The sequence below is a fragment of the Panicum virgatum genome, chromosome 7K, assembly GCF_016808335.1.
Source record: "Panicum virgatum strain AP13 chromosome 7K, P.virgatum_v5, whole genome shotgun sequence".
Taxonomy (NCBI): domain Eukaryota; kingdom Viridiplantae; phylum Streptophyta; class Magnoliopsida; order Poales; family Poaceae; genus Panicum; species Panicum virgatum.
In genome coordinates, this window is record NC_053142.1 from 36,665,792 (window position 1) to 36,675,608 (window position 9,817).

The 9,817-nt window shown below is 54.5% G+C and overlaps 1 pseudogene; it reads left to right on the plus strand.

The window, feature by feature from the left end:
* Positions 1 to 5,142: 5,142 nt before the first annotated feature.
* On the plus strand, positions 5,143 to 8,493 carry LOC120640200 (annotated as a pseudogene).
* Positions 8,494 to 9,817: the final 1,324 nt, after the last annotated feature.

A 9,817-nucleotide genomic window follows, 5' to 3' on the forward strand; every position in this document is an offset into this window, starting at 1 on the left:
TACAACCAATCATCCAAGGAATATTGTATACCAATGTAGTATATTTGACCAAATCGGTGAGTAGAAATAAAAAAGAAGCTGAACTGAACTGAAAATCGTCCGATACAAATCGATAATCAACTATTTACCTTGATTATCGACGCCACGAGCACAGCTCCCTCGCTCCCAGCTGCAGCATCATCGATAAAAATATTTTTCCCTAAACAAACAATTGTTGCTTTCAACATGTGACAACATTCTGGAATCAAGAGAATGTCTAGTTTTTTATAAAAATAAGTTCTCTACTTTTATGAATTTTTTTAAATTTTTGAATTTTCCATTGAAATCCAGCGAAATTCCAGTCGGTTTACGTTTTCAGCTAGCATCGGTAACGATAAATTTCACCGATAATCACGATTATCGAGCGGTTTTGTATTCCATGCCCGGTGGTAACTGTCCACCAATTTTTTTTTTCCGGCGTGACCCTGATGACTCACGAGATAGGAAGAAACAACTTGTACAGGGAATAAACGCAAGGCCCGGCTAATTTGCGGGCGCCCGGTGGTAACGCTCCAACCTAATTTTTTTTTTTTTTGGCGTGATCCTGATCACTCGCAAAACGGGAACAGATAAGGACAGAAAAGTCCCTGCTAATTTGCGGGCGTTCGGTGGTAGTGGTATAAAAATTGGCGCGGCCCCAATAACTCACCAAACGGGAACGGATGCGTGGCAGAAAAGTCCAGGCTAATTTGCGGGCGCTCGGTGGTAACGTTCAGTTTGAAAGATTTTAGACTACATGCCATCCCTGTACCTCACATTTTTCACGCTATCGGTTCTCACACCCACACTTGACACATCTTTCACGTGTAAATGGATTCATTTCGAGGCACGGAAAAAAAATGGGGAATGGACGAGAGTAGAATCAAAATTACTTTATATGCGCCACTATAAAAGGCAAACTCTATATGCATGAATAGTTTACTTACACCAAATGGATATGACACAAATCTATGCAAAGTGTATAGCACACAAATTTATAAATTGTGCAGCAAAAAATCAACAAAACTCCATATAATTTAAAAAACAAAAAACATATAGCCGAAGAGAGGAGTGAACGACGCCCGGTCCTATGTCAGCAATCAGTACGGGCCCAGCAGTCAAACGGAACTTTCGTCGTACCTGACGATGCGTGAGCCGATGAGGATACCAGCAGTATATCGGTGGAAAACTGAAATTCTCGTGTAACATCCACATCCGCCTGCCTCTTGGTCCGCCGCCGCATGACTGGGATTGGGAGGTCCCACCGGTCAAAAGCGAACCATGCATGACGACTTGACTGGATTGACACGGAGAGCTCAGCACGTCTGCAACAGATCGACAAAGCATTCAATGCAACCATTTTTGAATCAAGGTCCTGCTAGCGCGCATAAAGGGAAGGGATCGCAACATGCACGCACCCCATACACGGTGCATGCGGCCTGCAACTGTGCAACAAGGGCACACGTACGGGTGAAGTTGGCCGGTCACGGGATGACCGGTGGTGCGACGACGCAGGCGACCGGCCGGTTTTGGATCAGGCGCTGCTGACTCGACGGTGTGGGCTTACGAAAAAGCCCGTTCCTGCGTGTACGCACCGGTACGCTTGTTGCCAGTGCTACTACGCTGCCCGGTTTCGAGGAGCACGAGCAGAAGAAACCAGTGTCCGACGAGCACGTCCCATCCCAGCCCGCAGCTCTCTGGGGTCGCTGGCTCTCTGGACCTCCTCCATTGGTCTGCTGGGCGCTACAAGCTGACAGCCACAAGGCCACAAACCCTGGCGACTGGTGGCCAGAGTCAGCGCAGACCCCCTTTTTTTCTTGCCCGGCAAGGCAAAACGGCCGGTGCCTTTCCCGCGGTGGGGCCCCGTCGTCCACCGGAAACCGGAAACGGACACGCGCGCGGCCACCTGCCGGCCGCGGACGCATGGGGGGCAGCGCAGCGCAGCGCAGCGCGGGGGGCAGCAGGGCCAGCAACGCCCCCCGGCACTTTGGTCGAACCCCCCCCCCCCCCCCCCCCCCCCCCCCCCCCGGGATTAGCCCGAATCGTGGGACGGCTGCGACTGCGAGCCTGCCAATGCCAAGGTCACGGAATGCGTTGATGGAGCCGACTGCGCGAATAAGCGGAGTTTCTAAGGATGGGCACGGTATGAGAGCTGGAGAGATGGGAGGAGTCACCCCAGTTTCCTAGAAAATCCCATGGCACGGCAGATCCGGATCCCCCTTCGTCCCCCCGTTGCCGGCCAGCGGTCACGTCGCTGTAAATGCTCTCTCGGATTCGTTCCCGCCTGACTATAGGCGACGACGCCTCCTTCGCGGCGAAGGAAAAAAAGGAGGGCGCCGCGCGTGACGCGGGGCGATCCGGCGCGGCGGATTGGGGGGGGATCGGTCGTTAGATTGATTCTGGCTTAGGAGTGGATGCGAGCGACGTTGATGTGCTTGTCAGCTTGTTGTGGTGTCTGGCGGTCAGGTTCAGCGCTAACCGAGTGTGTGTAGTGGTAGTGGTGGCCCTTCAACGATGCGCCATCCTGATTTGGCCCAGATCGCCATCCACCTACTGCACAAAGCCCAACCCGGCTAAAGGCCCATCGAAAATATCTGGTGGAAAATTCGATCTGTTTTTGCACTCAAACGGCCCACCAAGCTAATGGAATGGGATTGCGCAAATCCTGATCAAAGGGGGGAAAACACGGCCCAAACGTCGGTCTGATCAAAGGTCACCAAACGTCAACGACCTCGCGTCCTCGCTACGGCGAGATGTCGCGATCCCGTCCATGATCCATCGCCGTCCCCGCGCGACGCTCCGACACCGCTCACGGGCACGGCCAGCGGAGCTCGAATCCGAGGGGCGCCGGGTCAAGTCAAGTAGTCAACGGTACGCGGCACATGACATGCCCTCCAAAAGGCACGGAGCTTTCAGGCTTGAGGTTTCAGCGTACGCCACGCGAGAACCGATGCGCAGACCAGGAGCCGGGAGGGAACAGCAAATTGACTGCGGCCGGCCGGCATCATCGTCACCACCAGCGTCGCCCCTTGAGGTGAGGACACCGGTCAGGGCACGACCCTCGTGTCCGTGCCAGTCGGACCCTGATTTTGACTCGGCGAGAGCTGCCCTGCGTGGCTGCTTTGCCTGTCCGGCCCGGACTGGGACAGCCGCAACTGTCCCGACGACATCGGAGCCGCGGTGCAGAAACATACTCTGACAGAAAGAGATCAGGCGGCAGCACGGGACTCGGGAGCCTGTTCGCGCCTCCACAGGATAGTCAAACACTGGCTTAAAAAAAAGGATAGTCAAACATTGAACTAAAAAAAAAGGATAGTCAAACACTAGACATCTCAACGCCACTCTGTTCGGCTGGTTGTGGCTAATGGCTGGTTCTAATTTTTTTATGAGAGAAAAATATTGCTGGCTGCTAGCTGGTGCTGATTCGGTGTAAGAGAAAAACACTGGTGACTGGTTGGCTAAACCAGCAGAACAAAGTGTAGCTACAGACCGTGGTACTAGAGCTATCAATGGATGAACATGGAACCATCAGAAGGAAGCGAACCAACCGTTCAGCCGTGGAAGTCGCTACTACTAGTGCTGGGAATATGGGCCGTGCCCAACTGGGCCAGCCCGAGCACGGCCCGAAAACAGGCGCCCAAAACACGGCCCAGCACGAAATCATAAGGGCCGGGCTAGCACGGCCCGAAGAAAGGGCTGGGCCGTGCCTTGAATCTCGGCCTGTCGTGCCCCCGACACGGCCCGCACGCGCAGGCCGTGCTTGGGCCGGCCCGGCACGAAATGGCCCGTCAAAGAGCCCCCGCGGCCGCATTGAAGATCCTGTGGCCGACGCCGACTCGTCAAACCTAGCCGCCACATTCATTCCCCATCGCGAGACTCGCCCAGTCGCTCCGTCTTGCTCGGGAGCCGAACCCTAGCCGCCGCTCGCCAACCTTGTCGATCTTGTCTATCTGTCCATCGATCTCCCCCAATCCCAGCCTCTGACTTTGCCGGTGGCCCGTGGAGTCGCGCCGTCGCCCGCGCGGAGATCGGCGCTGTCGAGCACGGGGGATAGCTGCGTTGGGCGGACTTGAGGAGAGTGGGCGACAACCCGACCGGCCCGACGAATGGCTGCGCTCCGACGATGCGAGAGCCCGGCCGTGCCGGCCCCCGGCGACGCGTGCAACCACAGGCCATTGCTAGCGGCCGACACAGGCGGCCAGATCGGGACCAGGGCCCGTCCGGCCGTCCGCCCACGCGGGACGCGGCCACGGATCAGTAAGGGCCTTTCGATTTCAACCCTCTTTTTTCCTCCATTGATGCTTTGATTAAATGCAATGCAACTATCCGTTGATCCGTCAAAAGTCCTCCGTCTTGCTCCTGCAGTGCTCATCCTCTTGCTAGTTAGTTCTATAAAACCCCTCAAAACCGTGTCTTTGTTTTACTGTATTGTGGATTGTTGTGGCTGTTGACTTAATGATTGATGAACTATTGCTGATATTTAAGTATGTTTCATATTCAAATACTTGCTGTTGTGGCTGTTTCTTATCGTTGATATCTGAGTATCTTCATATGTCTTATTGTTGATTTTTGTAATATGTGGGCCGTGCTTGGGCCGGCACGGCCCGAAGAAGGCACGACGTGCTTTAGGGCCGGGCTGGGCCTCTATTTTTACTCTTTGGGCTGGCACGGCACGGCCCGAAATTTTTTTGGGCCGTCTAGGCCCGACCCCTTTTGGCCCGAAGCACGATGGGCTTGGGCCGTGCCGGCCCGACCCGGCCCAATTCCCAGCACTAGCTACTACAGACCAGGAAGTCGTGCTCGTCTCGCGCTCGAAAAGCAGCACGCTGCGCCTGAGTGCCTGCACGGCTCGTTTTGGCTACCATGACAAGCAACTAGCCACCCCCTCCACGCCCCGCCCCCGCCCCATCTCTCTCCTCTGTATTTGCCTGCCCAGGGGTCTCGATGTGGTGCGCCTGACCGTGTCTCGAGTAAGCTCTTGCTCGGCATGGCCGGGTTGGGACTTAGCAGTTCAACCGTGGTCTGCTGGGCACCGTCACTCCCTCTCATCGCTCGACAGGCTCAAGACGAGCAGCGAGGCGAATCCATCGGCGCTCGTGCTTGGCTACGGTGTTCCCCCCGGGGATGGGTCAGTGCCAGCGTGGCGGAACCAGTGCAGAGCAGATGGACAACGGATCCCACCCCGCGTCGGGGCAAAGTCGAGCCAGGCCCGGCCTGTGGGACCTCACGGTGAGGCTCGGGTGGGACCCGCGTTCCCAGTTACTACGTGTTGTCTCCAGGCTCTAGCTCTGTGGGCCGCTCAAAGGGAGATTTGGTGACATTGCACAGTTACATTCTCCCATGACATTGAGTCACTGACATATGGAACCCACGTGGATCCCACATGTCAGTGTCTCAATGTCACAGGGAATGTCACCGTGCAATGTCACTGAAACTACGTCCGGGCCGCTAGGGGTGCTGCATGCCACCACATCACTAGCCGAGGGGAACTAGTTCAACACATTCACGCATTGTCTAGACAAAGATGCTCAAATTCCCTGTACAACTCTGATGACCAACGAAATTACACATAAAAAAGGCCCGACTAATTTGCGGGCGCTCGGTGGTAAAACTTTTTTTCCAGCGTGATCCTGATGACATGCAAGATAGGAAGAAATGCATTGTACCCAAAAAAAAAGAAGGAGAAACACATTACAGAAAAGGCCTGGCTAATTTTGTGGGTGCCCGGTGGTAACGGTCCACCAAAATTTGTTTCCGGCGTGACCTCGATGACTCACGAGCTCAGTAGAAATGGCTTGTTCAAAAAAGAAAGAGGAAGAAATGCGTGATGGAAACGGTCCATCTAATTTGCGAGCGCTCAGTGGTAACAGTCCCACCGAAACCTTTTTTCAGCGCATCCTAATGACTCGCAAAATAGGAATCGACAAGTGACAGAAAAGTCCCTGCTAATTTGCAGGCGCTCGGTGATAACAGTCGGGCTAAAAGATTTTAGACAGCATGTCGAGGAAGATTCCTTTTATACTCCATCCATTAACTTCTGTTTTTCGTGCTAATGGTTCGAACACATATTTCCCTCTAGTCTCCCACGTTCGCCCACATTTGACACATCTTTCACGTGCAAATGGATTCATTTCGAGACAGCGGGGAAAAAATAGGGAATGGCGGGAGTAGAATCAAAATTGCTTTATATGCATGACTATAAAAAGGCAAACTATATGCATGCATGAATAATTGATTTACACCAAGTGGATAGGAAACAAATATATGCAAAAGTGTATAGCACACAAATTTACATGAGGAAAAAAACAAAATATGCAAATCCTACATAAACAAAATTTATGCACACAGGTTGTGTAGCAAAATATCAACAAAACCCATAAAAATTTAAAAACAAAAGAAATACGCACAAATATGTTTCGCGCCTCGTGCACGTGCGGGTGTGTGTGAGAGAGAGATCGACAACGTGGATCGATACGTGGCCGTGTTTGGTTAGCCGTCAAATCAAAATTACACAAAAAGATGAATACCTGTATGGAGTACTAAATGAAGTCTATTTGCAAAAATTTTTTAGGGATGCGTGTAACTTTTCGAGACGAATCTAATGACGGTAATTAATTGATGATTTGCTACAGTGATGTTACAATACCCATCCTCTAATCACGAGGTCAAAGACCTCATTAGATTCGTCTCGCGATTTAAGGGGGTTGTGAATGTGGTTTTGTAATTAGATTTTATTTAATACTCTAAATTAGTGATCAAAGATGAAAAAAAATTCCATAAAATCCTAACCAAACACAGCCACATTTCGCAAGAGAGGAGTGAACGACGCCCGGTGCGTCAGCAATCAGTACGGGCCTCCACCCTCCAGCAGCCAAACGGAACTTTCGTCGTAGCTGGCGATGCGCGAGCCTGATACCAGTATCGGTGGAAAATTGAAATTCTCGCGTAACATCCGTCTGCCTCTCGTCGTCACTGGCCGCCGGCCGGCTCGCCGCATGACTGGTACTGGGAGGTCCCATCGCTGGAGACTGCAGCGGCACGCTCTTGCAACAGACAAAGCATCAATGCAACCAACGGTTCTCTGTTTTTTTTTGTTTTTTTCGAAAGACTTTCTTTTAATCAAATGTAACCAGAAGTAGGGTCGGTCTATCCAGGCCTTGTTTAGTTTCCTTTAAAATTTCAAAATTTTATAAGATTCTCCATCACATCGAATTTTTTAACATATGCATAAAGTATTAAATGTAGCTAAATAAAATAACTAATTACACAGTTTGTCTATAATTTGCGAGACGAATCTTTTGAGTCTAGTTAACCTATGGTGGGATAATAATTATGAAGAAGTCCATTTTACACCCTCCAACTATCGCCGAAGTTCAAATCCCCCCCTCAACTCGAAAACCGGACATATCCGACCCCGAACTACAAAAAACCGTGCAAAATACCCCCCTCAGCGGGAAGGATGGTGGTTTCAGCTGACGTGGTATGTGGGGCCCACTTGTTAGGGTGACACGTCATTTTTTCCTTTTTTTCTGTTCCCCCTCTCTCCTCTTCTCCCCCGTCTCTCTCCCTCTCTCTCGCCGCTGGCGCAGCCGGGCACTCGGTGCCGCACCCTCCGCCGACGCGCTAGGCCGCGCCGCCCTTTGCCGGCGTGCGGGGCCTGCGCTCGGGCCCTGGCCGCCGCGGGGTGCTGCCTGCGCGGCGACCGCCGTCCGCGCCGCGTCGCCGCCCTCGCGCCGGCCGCCGCCCACGCGTGGTGTTGGTGTTCGCCGAGCTTCGGCGCGGCGTCCGTGCGAGTGCTCCGCCGGCCGCATGCCACTCCGCTGCCGGGCGCCGCCGCCGCTAGGAGCTGCAGCCACCGGGCGCCGCCGTCCTCGGTCGGGGCTGTGGCCGGGTGCCGCGGCCGCCGGGCGCCGCCGTCCTTGCACGAGGCCGCTTACCTCCTCACGCTCTCTCCCTGCACGCCACCCACCTGCCCGTCGCCCGCCGCCGCTGCTTCCTGCTCTGGGCGTTCCACGCCGTCGGCCTCAGCGACCTGCTGGATCTCGGGGACGACCCCCAACCACCAGGCGCTTCTGCTGCAAGGCCACCACCACCACCACGCGACGCAGGGGGCGACGACGCAGCACCAGCATCGGCCGCGCCACCGACGACAGGGACTGCGCGGTGTGCCTCTGCGACATCAGCGGCGGCGACGAGGTGCGCCGCCTCACCAACTGCCGCCACATCTTCCACCGCGGCTGCCTCGACCGGTGGATGGACCACGACCAGCGGACGTGCCCGCTTTGCCGCGCGCCGCTCATCCCCGATGAGATGGCCGGCGCACTCTCCTGGGCCGCCGGCGGCGAGCCCGATGCCTCCAACTTCGACTTCTCCTACTCCTACTTCGTCGTGGCCGCGCCACCCTCCCCGACGCTACTGCGGCCGCACGAGCTGCTGCTCAGCTGCATCAGCGGAGGCTCTTCGCGTGGCCTTTAGCTCCGTGGAGCCGCCGCCGTCCACCCATCTCCGGTTAGACCCTGCCCCGGCGGATCCCAGCCCCGAGCTCGCCTTGTAGCGGCGCCCCCGGAGCCCCCCTTCCCCGTGCCCGGCGCCCCTAGGAAGCCCCTCCCCGGCGAGCGCCGCCCTGCCCCGGGAGCTCCACGGAGGAGAGGGAGGGAGGGGGGAGGGCGAGAGGATAGAGGAGAGGATGACGTGTCACCCTGACAAGTGGGCCCCACATGCCACGTCAACTAAAACCGCCGTCCTTCTCGCCGAGGGGGGGGGTATTTTGCACGGTTTTGGATAGTTTGTGGTTGGATATGTCCGGTTTTGGGGTTGAGGGGGGAAATTCGGACTTCGGCGATAGTTGGAGGGTGTAAAATGGACTTCTTCCTAATAATTACCAAATACAAACGAAAGTGATATAATGTTTTACATCCAAAACTTTATGCATCTGAACAAAACAAGGCTGTTAGCGAGCAACAACGACGAAGCACGGTCTGTATGGCCTGTTAGTGCGTATAAACGGGTGGCATGCACGCACCCAAGACACGGGTGAAATTGGCCTGTTTTTTGAACGTCACAGCAGGATGGGTGGATGGTGCTGGGGCTGCGCTGCAACGCTGGCGACCTGTTTGGATCAGGCGCTACTGCTGATTCGCTTGCATGAAAAAGCCCGTTCCTGCTTGTACACACCGGTACGCGGATCGGGGAGTAGACCCCTACTACGCCTACGTACGGTGCCCAGTTTCGAGGAGCACGAGCACCGAAGACACCCGTCCTCCGATCCGACGAGCACGGCACGGGCCAGCCCGCTCTCTGGGTCTGGGCCTCTGGGGTCGCTTCCTCTGGGCGGTTTTTTTATTTTTATATTTTTTATTTTCGTTTTTTTACAAAAAATATATTTTCGATTTAGAAATTCACAGGAATATACCCAGGCAGCCCGGCAGCGGGGCGGCAGTGGCTTTGTGCAAAAGTTTTTGCTCAAATAATTGCACGTAGGTCCCTGGGGGCCGGTCGCCCGGCAGCGGGGCGGCCGGCCCCACCTGGCCGCCTGGCTGCCGGGCGACCGGCTCTCCCACCCTTATATAAGGGTTGGCTGGTCCCCCCACCCCTCATTTGCATCACTAAAACTCCAGAAACCAAGAAAAAAGAGAGAGGGAGGGAGAGAGGCGAAGCCCTGCCGGATTTTCGAGCCTGCGACTGCAGGTAACCAAAATTCTTCTACGCTTTACAAATAGCATAATTGTGTGTCCAGATAAGTCGAGCAATTATTTTTATTGAAACAGTAGATTAACAATTAATTTAATATCATAATTGT